Source organism: Symphalangus syndactylus, chromosome 1 (genome assembly GCF_028878055.3).
Source record: "Symphalangus syndactylus isolate Jambi chromosome 1, NHGRI_mSymSyn1-v2.1_pri, whole genome shotgun sequence".
NCBI lineage: Eukaryota > Metazoa > Chordata > Mammalia > Primates > Hylobatidae > Symphalangus > Symphalangus syndactylus.
Window position 1 is genome coordinate 91093523 of NC_072423.2, and position 16606 is coordinate 91110128.

The 16606-nt window shown below is 49.5% G+C and overlaps 1 protein-coding gene and 1 long non-coding RNA gene across 3 annotated transcripts in view; one reads left to right on the forward strand and one right to left on the reverse strand.

Annotated features, from left to right (window-relative positions):
- The window catches only part of AHNAK (AHNAK nucleoprotein), a 121001-nt gene that overhangs the window by 66395 nt on the left and 38000 nt on the right, over positions 1-16606 (reverse strand). The window lies entirely within an intron of this gene.
- Positions 6593-10161, forward strand: LOC134737058 (uncharacterized). 2 transcript variants are annotated; one of them, XR_010121628.1, is made up of 3 exons: positions 6593-6719; positions 7061-7148; positions 7968-10161. It is a non-coding gene; the product is annotated as an uncharacterized lncRNA (long non-coding RNA). The 2 variants fall into 2 exon arrangements; XR_010121627.1 differs by lacking the exon at positions 6593-6719 and having other exon boundaries at positions 6959-7148.

Below are 16606 nucleotides of genomic sequence, written 5' to 3' on the forward strand. Positions count from 1 at the left end.
CTTTACCAGCTGTGATTACTTCAACAAGGGGAGGTTCATTATTCAACAAATATTTATTGAGCATCTACTATGGGCCAGGCACTGTTCTAGACTCTGGGGATATATTAAAAATCCCTGCCTTCATGGAGACTGTATTCCAGTGGACTTTATGACCTCTCTTCCACCTCTCTCCTCCCCCTTACTTTGGTGGGGGCGGTCTCTGGAAGAGAGGCATGGGCACGGGGAGATAAAATATGCCCGGAGGCAGGGGCATGACACAGATGATCTCTGACCATGTCTTCTAGGCCTGAGAAAGAGAAAAAGATAGAAAGGGTTTAAGGCTTTAGTGCAGACCCATAGCATCTGACTGGCCTCTCACTAAACATCCTCTGTATCTGTTCAAACCTGCCGGGCGCAGTGGCTTATGCCTGTAATCCCAGCACTCTGGGAGGCCGAGGCAGGTGGATGACCTGAGGTCAGGAGTTAGAGACCAGCCGGACCAACATGGCGAAACCCCGTCTCTACTAAAAATACAAAAAAATTAGCTGGGCATGGTGGTGTGTGCCTGTAATCTCAGCTACTTGGGAGACTGAGGCAAGAGAATCGCTTGAACCTGGGAGGCGGAGGTTGTAGTGAGCCAGGATCGCACTACAGCACTCCAGCCTGGGCAACAGAGCAAGACTCCCTCTCAAAAAAACAAAAAAACAGCCGCACAAGTTGAGCTGTCTGGCAGCTGCGCAGCTCCTAGCCACTCCTCCACCTCCTGGAGACTGTGAACCAAGCCACAAAGGGGGAAGGGGTGTGGCCGAGTGCTGGTGGGGCTTAGGAGCTCCTGGCTCCTCCGGGATGCCAATGAGACTTCCCTTCTGGCATGAGGCCACAGAGAATGATGATGGCTGAGAGTGCAGCAGTAGGAGGACAGAGGATAGCTGGTAAAGGGAAAGTGAGTAAGTGGAAGGAAGTCCATGTAAGAGCTAACTGTGCTCCATCTGGGCCAAAATGGGGAGATCACATCTCCCTTCAGGCGTCATCTGACACCAGACCAAGGCTCGGCCAAGCTTTTCTGTGCTGGAAAGCCAGAAGCCAGGAAGGAGAGCCTGCTGCTCCTGGGTGCCCCCACTTCCTGGTCCTCTGCTCCTCTGTCCCCCGCACCAGACTACCTGGCTCCAGCTTGCTTCTTGTCTAAGCTGAACAGAATAGGGAAGAGGGCAGGTGAAATGCCTCAAGACAGGCCTGGCATGAAAAAGTGGAACTTAGTTTGTGGCTTACCCAAGAGATTAAACATAGTCTCGTTGTATCCACGTAATTAAGGTGGGAAGGTTAAGGATCCCGTATTCCACATCAACCTGCATTCACAAGACGAGGGCCATAGTAAACGCAAAGGAATGACTCAATAGTCGCGAAACTCAGACATCCTTGACAAGCCAGTAGGGGAGATATTTCAGGCTAGGGCAGCCTCACCTGAGGCCTTCAAATCACACTATAAAGGTACCTGGCTGCCCCACCTGAGCCCAGCCTAGCCAGCTTCCCAGCTATGCCAGTTCACACAAGTGCTAGAAGGCTGGGGTAATCTGATTGGCCCAGAGAGTCATGTGTGCTAGAGAACACTAGCTTTGTCAACAATCAGAGTCAGGTTTGAACCTGTTCCTCCCAAACCTACATGCTGTCCCTCCGAGAGCCTGATGGTGACACACAGGGCGTGGTATGTGGCTCCGAACCTCCTCAATGACTTAAAAAATCCAAGTGGGTTTTAAATTGCTGCGCCCAGTTGATCATACCAGAAATCGAGCTAAAGAACCGCCTCAACATCATTTTTTCCCCCACTTTGAGCTAAGTGAACAAACTGGGAGATTTCTGCCTCACTACTTTACATAGTAAATAATCCTTCTATCTCCCCTTGGGCTGGGAAGAGCTTACTGTCTGTGGACAAGGAACCAGCAGAAGCCTCTATGTCAGCTGAGGTTTGCACAAGGCATCGTTGAGCTAGGAATGCTCACTATCAAGTTTTTTCCCCCTTGACAACTGGATGTGGACATTGCTCAGACATACTGTATCACATTAAAATATACAATTCTGGCCAGGCACAGTGGCTCACACGTGTAATCCTAACACTTTGGGAGGCTGAGGTGGGAGAATTGCTTGAACCCAGGAGTTCGAGACCAGCCTGGGCAACATAGTGAAACACCATCTCTACAAAAAAAAAAATCAAAAACACAAAACAAATTAGCCAGGTGTGGTGGCACTTGGGAGGTTGAGGTGGGAGGATTGCTTGAGCCCAGAAGGTGGAGTGGCAGATGGCACCACTGCTTTCCAGCCTTGGGGTCAGAGTGAGACCCCATCCAAAAAAAAAAAAAATACAATTTTATCCCTGCCTTTCAAAGGGATTTCCAGTCTCAATGCCTCAAATTCTACATTCCAGAAGAACTTTGCCTGCTGGGCGCGGTGGCTCACTCCTGTAATCCCAGCACTTGGGGAGGCCAAAGTGAGTGGATCACGAGGTCAGGAGATCGAGACCATCCTGGCCAACATGGTGAAAAAATTAGCCAGGCGGGGTGGTGCACACCTGTAGTCCCAGCTACTCAGGAGGCTGAGGCAGGGGAATTGCTTGAACCCGGGAGGTGGAGGTTGCAGTGAGCGAGATCGCGCCACTGCACTTCAGCCTGATGACAAAGCAAGACTCCATCTCAAAAAAATAAAATAAAATAAAATAACTTTGTCAAAACCTGAGAGAAAGCAAGACTCCATCTCAAAAAAACAAAATAAAATAAAATAACTTCGTCAAAACCTGAAAGAAAGCAAGACTCCATCTCAAAAAAATAAAATAAAATAAAAGAACTTTGTCGAAACGTGAGAGAAATAAATGCACTTGCCAAACCCCAGCATGATGTGAGCGCTTTGCTCTCCAGATGCCACAAATGCTCTACTGCACTCACACGTCAATATATCACAGCCAAGTGCTGCCCAGCAAATACACAGGGCTTTGTCTCATTCTGCAGCGCTGGACGCTGGCCACGGAGCCACTGTTGCTGTGTCTGTCAGGCTCAAAGAGAGCGGTGGGGCAGGCAGGGGGCATGGGGCATTTCGCTGCAAAGACAAAGCCAGCCCCGCCTTGCTGCAGGTGGAAAACACAACCCTCCACATCCCAGCCAGGCTTTCCGGGTCAAAAAATTCTCTAGGAAGGAAGGGAAGGAGAACAAAAGAATAATCAAAAGCCACACTTCCTAGACTTCAGCAGTGAGAGAGTTTCAGATGCCAGCCACCCATTTCGGACCAAACTGGGCAGATTTGGGGTGTCTTCTCCTCTTCCACACCCGAGCACTCCTCCACTCCCTCTTCCTCAACTTCCTGCCCCAAGCAACACCCTTTTTGCCGCTCTTGCCACCCCACCTTTCTTGGGCTTCAGGCCCTCGACTTCACAGTCTCCAAGTTTTTCTTCTGCCTCCTTTCCCACCCCAGCAGGGCAGTCCTGGGGGCTGGAATCGTGTCAATTTGAGGAGTTTGCCAGCCAACAGGGCACAGAATTTAGCTGAATTCACACTCAGCAGCTCAAGGAAAGCAGCCAAAGTGCAAAACTTCAGCAACAGTTTATTAGAGAATGTTTATTTTGTTTTGTTCTTTAACTTTTGTTTGTTTTTACCCTAAGTAGAGGCTAAAACCTGGGAGACCAAGAAACTAAACAGTAATTGACAGAAGGAAAATTGGAGCACCAGTCGCTGAGGGGAAGTGTATGAAGTGACTGGTTAGTGACAAGATGGCTTATCGAGTTTCTGCCACATGCCATGTGCCTGGCCATGTGTTGGAGACATAATGATGGACAAGCACACTACATCTCACTCACAGAGCTGACAGTCCGGAGTGAGAGGCAGACAGATAAGCCATTGGCCACTGATATTTTAATATGAATAGTGCTAAGAAAAAGTACAGAGCAACATGAATGCATGAGATAGCTGGGGAAGATGAGGAGTATCCAGGAAGGCTTCCAGGAGGAAATGACCTCTGAGCTGAAACCCAAAGGATGAGGAAGAAAAGCCTGAATGAAAGCCAGGGTGCTGGAAAGAGAAGAGTACGTTAAGAGTACTGGGAAGAGCTGAGTGTGGCTGCAGAGGCCAGCTTGATACTGCAGAGGCTGACAGCAGCTAAGTCAAAAGCAGAGAGACCACCGAGTGCTCCCTGGGCGTTGGCTGGAGTATGAAAAGGCTGAGACATGTAGTGTTCGGAGCCACCTCCAAGACTTTTTTCCCTGTGTGAACCTATGTACAGTTCAGGCAGACTTACTGAAGCATTTCTGTCCAACTTTTAATTCTCCATATTCCGTGAGAGTTCAGCAAATGCTCATAAATACAAAACAATCAACAGTCCAACCCATGTCAGAGTAGAGTGAGTGGGGGACACACCCTGACTCCCATGTTTTTTCCTGTCCTTATTTCTGCCACCAGCAAAGCCCAATCAAAGGTTCTCCACGATTACATAACCAGGCATGGCAAGTAAGCCTCAGCAGACACACAGGATCTGACCACTTCCTCTTCGGAAACTGTAAAACAACGAAAGTAGGATGGGCACAGTGGCTCTCGCCTGTAATCCTAGCACTTTGGGAGGCCAAGGCGTGAGGATCATGAGGTCAGGGGTTCGAGATCAGCCTGGCCAACATGGTGAAACCCTGTCTCTACTAAAAGAAAAATTAGCCAGGCGTGGTGGCGGGTGCCTGTAATCTCAGCTACTCAAGAGGCTGAGGCAGGAGAATCACCTGAACCCGGGAAGCAGAGGTTACAGTGAGCCAAGACCGTGCCATTGCACTCCAGCCTGGACAACAAAGCAAGACTCCATCTCAAAAAAAAAGAAAAAGAAAAAAAAAGTGAGTGTTTGCAGAACACGCAGAGTGGCCTTTTTACGTGGGTTGCCGGCAAGGTCTGGACTCACCATCCAGTGGCAAGAACCCGATTAATCCAAGGTGTTTATTTCCTTTTGATAAACAGTAATGTGTGATTTTCCATTTTTAGACACAATAATTACTTCAAACTAAGAGCAGTCACCAAAATCAGTACTTAGAGGGAGTGGTTTTCATTCATAAGAGGGCAGCAGCTCAGTTTAAAAAGTGACTTTTTTTAAAGTCCCTGCCTCGAGGCTGGGCGCGGTGGCTCACGCCTGTAATGCCTGCACTTTGGGAGGCCGAGGCAGGTGGATCACCTGAAGTCAGGAGTTCCAGACCAGCCTGGCCAACATGGTGAAACCCCATCTCTACTAAAAATACAAAAATTAGCCAGGCATGGTTGTGCGCACCTGTAATCCCAGCTACTAGGGAGGTTGAGGCAGGAGAATTGCTTGAACCCAGGAGGTGGAGGTTGCAGTGAGCCAAGATCACACCACTGCACTCCAACCTAGGCAACAGAACAAGACTCCATCTCAAAAAGAGAGAGAGAGAGAGAGAGAGAGAAAGAAAGAAAGAAGAGAGAGAAAGAAAGTGAGTCTTAGATATGATTCAAGAGACACGCAATTTTTGGAAAAACATGGTGTTCAAATAGAGTGAAGGACAAAAAGTCACACCTCCCTGCCAGACCCCCCAGCAAATTTACCCAGAGCTTATCCCACCTGGGGCTCCTCCCTCCTGCAGCTAAATTCCTAGAATTTATTTTCTAGGAATTTAGACAATCCGCACTGGCTGCCTCCACTCTCTCATCTGACTTCCCTATCTGGCTGAAGGGCCCACTTGAAATTCAAGTTGAGCCGAACTTGCGATCTTACAAATAGAAAATGCCCTGGCATTATTCTTGCCTGGCTGCTCACATTCCAGCCCTCCCCACCGCCTGGCCACCAGAGACAGAGGACAGAGGCATGGTTGGCAGCCACGCGCCCTTGAGGAGACCACACACCTAGGTAAACACTGGCTGGAAAGGCCCAAAGTTGTCAAAAGCCTCCCCTTTCACCTAGCTAGGGTTGGGGAATTAAGGCCAAAACTCCTCCACATAGGGGTCAAGCGCCCCTGCCTCACCCCCTACCCTGCCCCCTGCAGCCCAGCATCCAGAGGATGTCAGGAGCTCCTAGAGGAGAAAGCAAGGCGGGTACCGCGCTGTTTGTGAGGATGTGCTAAAAGGCTCTGCCCTTCCAAAATGCCCTAAGCTGGCCTGCTGATGGGCCTGAAATAACCACGTGACAGACCCATCCCTCAGGGTCTAAAAGCTCTCTTTTTAAATGTAAAGGTTCAAAAGCAATAACATATATCACCCTGACACTCTCCAGGACCTTAGTTTCTCAGGGTACAAAGCTGCCATTTGAAGGAAGTCTGGATAAAGGGGAAAGCGCGCAATGAAAGGCCAGTGTTTGGGCATTGGGGACCCACTAGGGTAAGGGTGAGGTCCCGTGGCCACCCCTTGGGAGGTGTAAACCTGGCCTCAGCAGCTTCCCGACAGCCCCCCAGGGTCTTCTTTCCCACCTGCTCGCCCCCTCTTTGCTGCCCTCTGTGTCCCACGCCTCCAACCCAGTCCGCGGACACGTGGCTCACAGCAACCCCAGGGGATAAAAATCTGCCTAGCAACGGGTCATGAGGCCCAAATATGGCCTGGCGATTGACAGTTCGGCCAATGGGGTGTGGCCGCAGATGCTCTCTAGAGACCAGGGTCTTATGCCCTTGATTCTGAGGGCCCCGGGCTTGCTGGATGGGGGCTCACCGGGTATCATCCCGTTTCTGGTTGGAGCAAGGGACCTTGCCTCGCTATTGAAAGCGCGCTGCTTTACTTCGATTGTAGGTTTGTTTGGAGTGCCAGGAGGGATTTATGGAGACAGGGAGCGGGGCTAAAGTCCCCTCGAAGTCACCCTTTGGCACTGTCCTTGCTCCCTATGAGTCCTCTCCCTCTTTTTCTTTCCTTCCCGCTCCACGCCCTTTAACGCTCCCTGCGGCTCATTGCAAGCCGCCGCCCTTCCCTCCCCCTCGACCTAGGGCTTTGCTCCTCCCCTGCTGCCTCCCCCGACACACCTCCCCCCACTCTCCACCCCGCAGCAGGACCCCTGGCCACATCGTCCGCCTCTGCGCATCCCGGGCTCTTTCTCGTGTTTTCCCCCTTAGTTTTCTGCTTGCTTTCTTCTCCAGCTCCCCATAATCTCCGGAATGAAGAGCAAGCGGTCCAGGCCGGGTGCGGTGGCTCATGTCTGTAATCCCGGCACTTCCGCAGGCCAAGGTAGGAGGATCGCTTGAGCCCATGAGTTCCAGACCAGCCTGGGCAAAATAGCAAGACCCCCTGTCTCTACAAAAAAAAAAAAAAAAAAAAAAGGCGGGGGGTGGGGGGATGGTTAACAAGCTGGGCATGGTGGCGCACGCCGGTAGTCCCAGCTACTCGGTAGGCTGAGGTGGGAGGATGGCTTGAGCCCAGGATGTCCAGGTTGCAGTGAGCCATGATCACACCACAGCACTCCAGCCTGGGCAACAGAGCGAGACTCTGTCTAAAAATAAATAAATAATAATAAGTAAATAAATAAATATTTTTTAAAAAAAGAGCCAGTGGTGTGAGCTTGAGGACGCCCGAGTTCCTTCCCCTTGGGAGGGTGTCGGGGTTTGTGGGGTCGGGGAAGCTGCTGCATCCCACCCAGGAGGCCAGGAAGACTGAGACCCTCTACGCACACCACAGACTGTTGGCAGGTTCTCACTTCGGGCTAAAATCAGCCTCGCCCTGCAGCCAAGCAGGGCCAGCAGGTGAAGAGATATAGGGGAAACTGTCAGGGGCGGGAGCAACTTTGTTTCACCCAAAATTCCTCCTTGCAGCCCCCTTGCATTTTCAGGTTCTCCCCAAGACAGGAGGCTCAGCCCCTCAGGGCCCCAGCTGGCCAGAGGGTTGTGCCTGGTCTGCATTTTCATAGCTGCAGGGCAGCAGGAGGCCATGGGCTTAGCCAGGGCTGGGGGGCTTCCAGGCTGCGTGGGCCGGGTGGTCTGGGACAAGTGGGTGGGGCTCGTTACAATACAAATGATTTGATCATAGTTTCTCCCTTGTTTATTATTATAGTGGAAGAGTGAAGACTCAGAAGAGGAAGGACCCAGGGTGGCCCGGGGCAGGAGAGCCTCGGGAGGGACTGACAGCAGCCAGGAGGCTGAGCCTGAACCCTAAAACCTACCCCCTCCTCCCCAAAATGGGCAAATGGGTGTATGTCCCAGTCTTTTCCTTTCAGGGCTGGACCTGAAACCAGCCAAGACACCTGGCTTTCAGGTTTCATTCCAAGTTCGTCCCTCTTCTCTTGCTCCCTGGCCTGACCCTGCTAAACCTCCCACGCACAAATCTCCACTTCCACACTTTTATTCCCCGGTCCTTCTGCCTGGAATGCCCTCCCCACACTCGTCTCCAAACTTTGAAATAGTTATACACTGTTATTAACAGTCGTCCTGGTACCAGAGCAAGCAGAATGCTATTAAAACCATGGGCTTTTCCGTCAGCACAGACCCCAGTGTGAATCCTGCCTCTGCTGTTTGCTAGCTGTGTGACCTTGGACATCATGCTTAACCTCTCTGAGCCTCAGTATCTTTGTCTATTAAATGAGAAAAATAATACCCACCTCATGTGGTTGTTGTGGAAATGAAAAGAGAGAAAGCATGTAAAATACATACACAATGCCTCACTCAAACTAAGAATATACAGGAATAGCTAACACAGTATTTACTATATGCTGACCACATTATGTTAATTTAAATCTTCCTCCCCACAAAGCTGTGAGAGAAGAACCATATCATCCCTGTTTTATAGATTAAAAAAACAGGGCTGGGGATGCGGGCTCACACCTGTAATCCTAGCACTTCAGGAGGCCAAGGTGGGCAGATCACTTGAGGTCAGGAGTTTGAGACCAGCCTGACCAACATAGCAAAACCCCGTCTCTACTAAAAATACAAAAATTAGCTGGGCATGGTGGGCACACCTGTAGTCCCAGCTACTCAGGAAGCCGAGGCAGGAGAATCCGGGAGGCAGAGGTTGCAGTAAGCCGAGATGGCGCCACTGCACTCCATTCTGGGCGACAGAGTGAGAACAAAAAAAAACAAAAACAAAAACTGAGGCACAGTCAGGTTTGATAACTTGCCCAAGGTCACACAGCTAGGAAACAGCAGAACTGATAGCTGTTATTATTATTATTATTCCCCTACTAGATGGTAGGCTCATTGAAGAAAGGTGCTTTGCACATAATAATTGGGGTTTTTTAATTTGTTTTTTGAGACTGGGTCTCGCTCTGTCATTCTGACTGGAGTGCAATGGCACAATCACAGCTCACTGCAGCCTTGAATTCCTGGCCTCAAGTGATCCTCCTGCCTCAGCCTCCCAAAGCATTGGGATTACAGGAGTGAGCCATTGTGCTGGGCCATAATAATTTTAATAACTACTTTCAATAATGTTAAAAAAAAGTCCAAGTTCAAGTCCCTGCAAATTTCAAGAGGCATCCTCTATTTCCTAAAATTCCCCCAGAAAAGAAATTCCCAGCTTCTTCAGGGAAACAGCAGTGACACCACAGGGAAGAAAAAAAATTTTTTTTTTTTAATCAGAAAGCTTGGATCGATTTTGGCCAGGTCACCTCTTCCCAACTCTATGAGTTGAGACCAATCGCTTCGCTTCTCTGGGCCTCACCTTTCTGGTTTGTAAGATAGGGTCAGCAAATGCCAGAGCTGCCTGCTTGCCCAGGCGGAGCTGAGAACCCAGTGTGAGATCTCAAGAGATAAAGCACTCTGTGGACTAGAACACCCTGTCCAAAGTGAAGGTCTTTTCATTTGTAACCCTTTCCCATCCTTGGCCCCACTACTGGGAAGTTTTTCCGTTAGGACCAAGCCTCAAGCGTGTGGTGGAAAATAACAGAGGCATTTAAAGGGAAATGAAACTGCCTTCCTCAGCAGAATGTTCCCCACACATTTGCTGTGGCCCATGGCAGCGCCTCTGCTGGGCGCCTTCAGCCTTAGGAAGCACTAGCGGCCGCCTGACGCCACGGGGCAATTCAGAGGCTGGTAAACAGCACATGGCATTCCCGGCCCATGGCAGGCATTCATGCACGGAATTCTTTGTCCTCGTGAGGAAAGACAGAGAGTTGCTCTGTGCTGCAAAGCTCAAAGCCAGAACTCCACTTTCAAAACTCCCAGCCCGAGATCACGCCAAGGCTAAGCGTGCCACCAACCCCTTAAAGTGTGCTTGTGAAATAAACTTGTCCAAACATGGACTTTTTTCTTGAAAACTTGGGTTTCCTTGTTAATTCCAATGAGGAGTCATGGCAACGTTACAATGGAGAAACTTAGCAATCTCCTACTTAACCAAGGAATTGAAATTAACATGCCCATCATGTGCCTCCTGACACGAGGCACCAAAAAGGACCCAACATCACTTCTGTGGAATTCCTGCCCCAAAATGCGTAACCTGAACCCAATCTTGAGGAAATATCATCAGACAAACCCAGATTGAGGGACATTTCTAGAAAACCGGTCCCACACACTTCAAAAATATCAGTGCCATGCAGGACAACAAAAAGCTGAGAAACTATTCCAGATTAAAGAAATAAAGAGCCAGGCATGGTGGCTCATGCCTGTAATTCCAGCACTTTGGGACACCAAGGTGGGTGGATCATTTGAGGTCAAGAGTTCGAGACCAGCCTGGCTAACATTGTAGAACCCTGTCTCTACTAAAAATACAAAAAATTAGCTGGCTGTGGTGGCAGGCACCTGTAATCCCAGCTATTCAGGAGGCTGAGGCAGGAGAATCACTTGAACTCGGGAGGCAGAGGTTGCAGTGAGCTGAGATTGCGCCATTGCACTCCAGCCTGGGTGACAAGAGTGAAACTCCATCTCAAAAAAAAAAGAAGAGAGGAAGGAAGGAAGGAAGGAAGGAAGGAAGGAAGGAAGGAAAAGAAAGAAAGAAAGAGAGAGAAAGAAAGAGAAAAAGAAAGAAAAGAAAGAAAGAAAGAAAAGAAGAAAGAAAGAAAAAAAAGAAAAGAAAGAAAGAAAAGAAAGAAGAAAGAAGAAAGAAAGAAAAAGAAAGAAAGAAAGAAAGAAAGAAAGAAAGAAAGAAAGAAAGAAAGAAAGAAAGAAAGAAGAAGAAAGAAAGAAAGAAAAGAACAAGACAACTAAACATCATGTGAGGTCATCAACAATTGAAGCCCAAAGAGGAAAAAAAGACACTGTGGCCAGGCATGGTCGCAAATCCCAGCACTTTGGGAGGCTGAGGCAGGCAGGTCCCTTGAGGACAGGAGCTCAAGACCAGCCTGGCCAACATGGTGAAACCCCATCTCTACTAAAAAATACAAAAATTAGCCAGGTGTGGTGGCACATGCCTGTAATCCCAGCTACTCAGGAGGCTGAGGCACGAGAATCCCTTAAACCTAGGAGGTGGAGGTTGCAGTGAGCCGAGATCACACCACTACACTCCAACCTGGGGGACAGAGCGAGACTCTGACTCAAAAAAAAAAAAAAAAAAAAGACATTGCTATAAAGACAATTACTGGCTGGGCACGGTGGCTCAAGCCTGTAATCCCAGCACTTTGGGAGGCCGAGGCGGGCGGATCACGAGGTCAGGAGATCGAGACCATCCTGGCTAACACGGTGAAACCCCGTCTCTACTAAAAATAGAAAAAAAAATTAGCCGGGCGTGTTGGCGGGCGCCTGTAGTCCCAGCTACTCGGGAGGCTGAGGCAGGAGAATGGCGTGAACCCAGGAGGTGGAGCTTGCAGTGAGCCGAGATCACGCCACTGCACTCCAGCCTGGGGGACAGAGCAAGACTCCGTCTCAAAAAAAAAAAAAAAAAAAAAAATTACTGGGGCAATTGGTGAAATAGAAAGATATACTACATATTAGATAACATGTCAATGTTTTGTTTCCTGAATTTAATTATTGTATTGGAGTTTTGTTTGTTTGTTTGAGACAGAGTCTCGCTCTGTCGCCCGGGCCGGAGTGCAATGGCACAATCTCAGCTCACTGCAACCCACACCTCCCCCGGGTTAAAGCAATTCTCCTGCCTCAGACTCTGGAGTGGCTGGGATTACAGGTGCCCGCCACCACACCCTGCTAATTTTGTGTATTTTTAGTAGAGACGGGGTTTCACTATGTTGGCCAGGCTGGTCTGGAACTTCCTGACCTCAAGATCCACCCGCCTCAGCCTCCCAAAGTGCTGGAATTACAGGCGTGAGCCACCGCGCCCACCCTGTATTGGAGTTATAGAAGAGAATGCCCATACATGCTGAAGTGTTTATGGGTAAAGGTCATGATGTCTGTAATTTACTCTCAAATGATTCAGCAAAAGTAATGATAACACCTATATGGGCCAGGTGCAGTGGCTCACGCTTGTAATCCCAGCACTTTGGGAGGCCAAGGCAGGTGGATTACCTTTCGAGTCCAGCCTGGCTAACATGGTGAAACCCTGTCTCTACTAAAAATACAAAAATTAGGCAGGCATGGTGGCACAAACCTGTAATCCCAGCTACTTGGGAGGCTGAGACAGGAGAATTGCTTGAGCCCGGGAGGTGGAGGTTGCAGTGAGCCAAGAGTATGCCACTTCACTCCAGCCTGGGAGACAGAATGAGGCTCTGTCTCAAACAAACAAAAAAACCATATATATATATATATATATATATATATATATAGAGAGAGAGAGAGAGAGAGAGAGAGAGAGATTAAAGCAAACAAATGTCAGCAATTGGTGAATCCAAGTGAAAACTATATGAATATTCATTGTATTATTCTTGCAACTTCTCTGTAGATTTGCATTCAAAAGAAATACACTTTAAAAAAAAAAGAAATTTCAGGTACACAGTTAGCTGCATCTCCCACATAATGTTTTTTAATGTCACAGCTAATGCAAAATACCAAAGAGCTAAGGTGGCACTCTGAAGCAGGACATGTATATAAACAACATGCAAAGTCCTCATGGGTGCTGCACTTTTGCTTTGGGGTGCTGGAGACATAGCAATATTTCAACAGTGCAGCCTTTGCTCAAAACATTTGAGACAACTTCCCAACCACACAGGAAAGTTAGTCACACACATAATCACGCCTCGCTTTTGACCCCAAACAACCCATCCACCTAATTAACCAGCCTTGGTTTTGGTTTTTTTTTTTTTTTTTTTTTGCTTGTTTGTTTGTTTTGAGACGAGTCTCGCTCTGTACCCCAGGCTGCAGTGCGGTAGCATGATCTCAGCTCACTGCAGCCTCTGCCTCCCAGGTTCAAATGATTCTCCTGCCTCAGCCACCAGAGTAGCTGGAATTACACCACGCCCAGCTAATTTTTATATTTTTTTTTAGTAGAGACGGGGTATCACCATGTTGGCCAGGCTGGTCTCAAACTCCTGACCTCAAGTGATCCGCCCACCTCGACCTCCCAAAGTGCTGGGATTATAGGCATGAGCCACCGCATCCGGCCCAACAGTAGATTTTTTACAGAAGTAAGTGTAGAGCTTCCCAAGGTGACCACTGAAAGCAGAATTGCCATTGGGACGTATGTGCGCTTCTTTAAGAAAAAACTGTAGCATTACTTTATGATCATACCTTAAATTCTAGTTTAAGAAACCTCAGTGCATAAAAATTCAAACTTATCAAACAGAAAAAACAAGAGGATGAGGACATTGTCCTGGTTATTCTTTTTTTTTTTTTGGAGACAGAGTCTTGCTTTGTCGCCCAGGCTGGAGTGCAGGCTCAAGTGATTCTCCTGCCTCAGCCTCCTGAGTAGCTGGGACTACAGGTGAGTGCCGCACCAGGCTAGTTTGTTTGTTTTCTGAGATGGAGTCTTGCTCTGTCCCCCAGGCTGGAGTGCCGTGGCACAATCTTTGTTCACTGCAACCTCCACCTCCCAGGTTCAAGCAATTCTCCTGCCTCAGCCTCCCAAGTAACTGGGATTACAGGCGTGCACCACCATGCCCAGCTAATTTTGTATTTTAGTAGAGATGGGGTTTCACTGTGTTGCCCAGGCTGGTCTCAAACTCCCGAGCCCAGGCAATCCACCTGCCTCGGCCTCCCAAAGTGTTAGGATTACAGGCATGAGCCACTGCACCTGGCCCTGTCCTGGTTATTCTCTATCTGTTCCCTCCACATTCAGACCCCTGCTCCTGCTTCTCTGCCCCACTCTGTGCCCCAGGAGGTGGATCACCTGCAACACCTGGGCTCCCATGCCCTCCAGTGGAGAGAGGGGTCAGGGTGTTCCTCCCTGCTTCACACAGCAGGAAGTTCTGGTAGATGCTGGTCCTCTGTGGCTATAGCCTCCACTGAGGATTCCTCCTCTACCTCCTGTGAACACTGGACTTCAGGAATACCACTTCTTCCTCATACCCTTCAGGGCCAGGGATAGTACCAACTTCCTACTGTCCCTGGGGGTCTTACCACCCCTTGTGGCCTCCTTTGCCCCTGCCCACTACTCCATAAACTGTCTCTTTATTAAGTCTCTCTGATTGAACTATCTTCAAATGGAACTAAGTTTGCGAGAGGGAACCTGACAGCTAGAGAAATGAGTGTGAGTTTATGAAAATTATTCTCTGGGCTAAGCGCGGTGGCTCACGCCTGCAATCCCAGCACTTTGGGAGGCCAAGGAGGGAGTGATTGATTGAACTCAGGAGTTTGAGACCAGCCTGGGCAACATGGTGAAACCCTGTCTCTACAAAAAATACAAAAATTAGCCCGGCATGGTAGTTGAGCTTGAGAGGTGGAGGTTGTAGTGAGCTGAGATCGTGCCACTGCACTCCAGCCTGGGTGACAGAGCAAGATCCTTTAGGAAGGAAGGAAAGAAGGAAGGAAGGAAGGGAGGGAGGGAGGGAGGGAGGGAGGGAGGAAGGGAAGAAGGAAGGAAGGAAGGGAGGCAGGAAGGGAGGGAGGGAGGAAGGAAGGAAGGGAAGGAAGGAGGGAGGAAGGAAGGAAGGGAAGGAAGGAGGGAAGGAAGGAGGGAAGGGAGGAAGGAAGGAATGGAGGCAGGAAGGGAGGGAGGGAGGAAGGAAGGGAAGGAAGGAGGGAAGGGAGAGAGGAAGGAAGGAAGGAATGGAGGAACTGTTCACTATTCCCTGCCATTTGTGAGCCCATGGTGTATTTCAAAATAATTCTGTTTTCCCAGATGCCCCCTTAACTACACCACTGTCCACACACAGTCACACTGCCTAAAGCAAGGCTGACCTTGAGACTGCAGTCCTTGCAATTGCTCTTTGCTGAACTCTGGGAAAGAACATCACAGAGTCCAGCCCCTTCCCAGTCTCCTGACGCTGCTCTCACCCTCGAGTGCAGGAACCAGGACCTTAGAGTGTCAGACCTTGCAAGGCTGGTTCCTGCAAGACTTTAGGGGATAGGCCGGGCGCCGTGGCTCACGCCTGTGATCCCAACACTTTAGGAGACCAAGGTAGGCAGATCACGAGGTCAGGAGTTCGAGACCACCATGGCCAACATAGCAAAACCCCATCTCTACTAAAAATACAAAAATCATTCGGGCATGGTGTCAGGTGCCTTTAGTCCCAGTTACTCAGGAGGCTGAGGCAGAAGAATCTCTTGAACCCAGGAGGCGGAGTTTGCAGTGAGCCAAGATCACACCATTGCACTCCAGCCTGGGCAACAAGAGCGAGACTCTGTCTTAAAAAAAACAAAGACTTTAGGGGATAACTTGGACCACCCCTATCAGGAACTGAGGGAGGGCAAGGGTAAGGAGCATGGGCAGGGCGAGGCAGCTGGGGTGCGCCCTCCACGCACCACATAAGCCCTTGTCTCCTCCCATGCCGTCGCTGCTATGGTAACCATCACTGCGGGAAGCAGCGTTCGTGTTCTGTGGCCACTGCCTCCAGCCCAGGCCTGACTTTGAGAAGAAGGTGGCTAGAACACTCTCAAGTTTGTACGGCTACTTGCCTTGTCCCTTCTCCATCCCACCCACCACCCACTGACTGTCCCACCCAATGAGATCACTGGCCTCGCCGTCCCTGGTACATGCATGATTTCCACAGGTTTATTGCCAGGGTTCAAGGCATTCCAGTTTTTCACATGCATCACATCATTCGCTCTGTGGAGATCCTCAGAAGAGGAATCTGAGATCAGTGGGACTGGGACACATCTAGCCACATGGGACTCAGAAAACATTTATTGAATGGACACTGGGGGCCACCACTAGCCTGCATCACTTCTTCCTCAAGCTAAAAAAATTTTTTTAATTGATATATTATTGGACAACCTGGGTAGTTCTCCTCAGAGGACTTTCCAGCATCCTAATGGGCATTCCTCCCTAGCTGTGTACACAAGTGCACCCCACCGTCGCCCACTCACCTCACTGTCGCCCACTCACCCCACCGTCACCCACTCACCCCACCCTCCAGACACCAGGGCTACTCATCTCGAGCAGCATGCACACTCTGACCTGCCCCACACTCTTGGCTTCAGAGTTGAGGAAGGAACAGGAGATGGGTTTCGAGCTGTGGTTGGTTGAGTGAAAGCAGCACCCCGGGGACAGCCCCAGGCCCAGTTAGGACGGACGGTGATGTGTGGCAGTTGTGCGCATCATTGAACCTGAGCATGCTCACGGCTGGGGTGTGTGTGTGGTCCAGTGCACCAAGGAGTTTCTGTAGAAGATGGGCTCATGCCTGTCTCTCTAGGATTTCATGCCAACTCTTGTGCTTTCCATAAGTATGTATCTGGCTGTCACATGAATGCTGCACATTTCAGTGTGGTGCCGCCATGTAA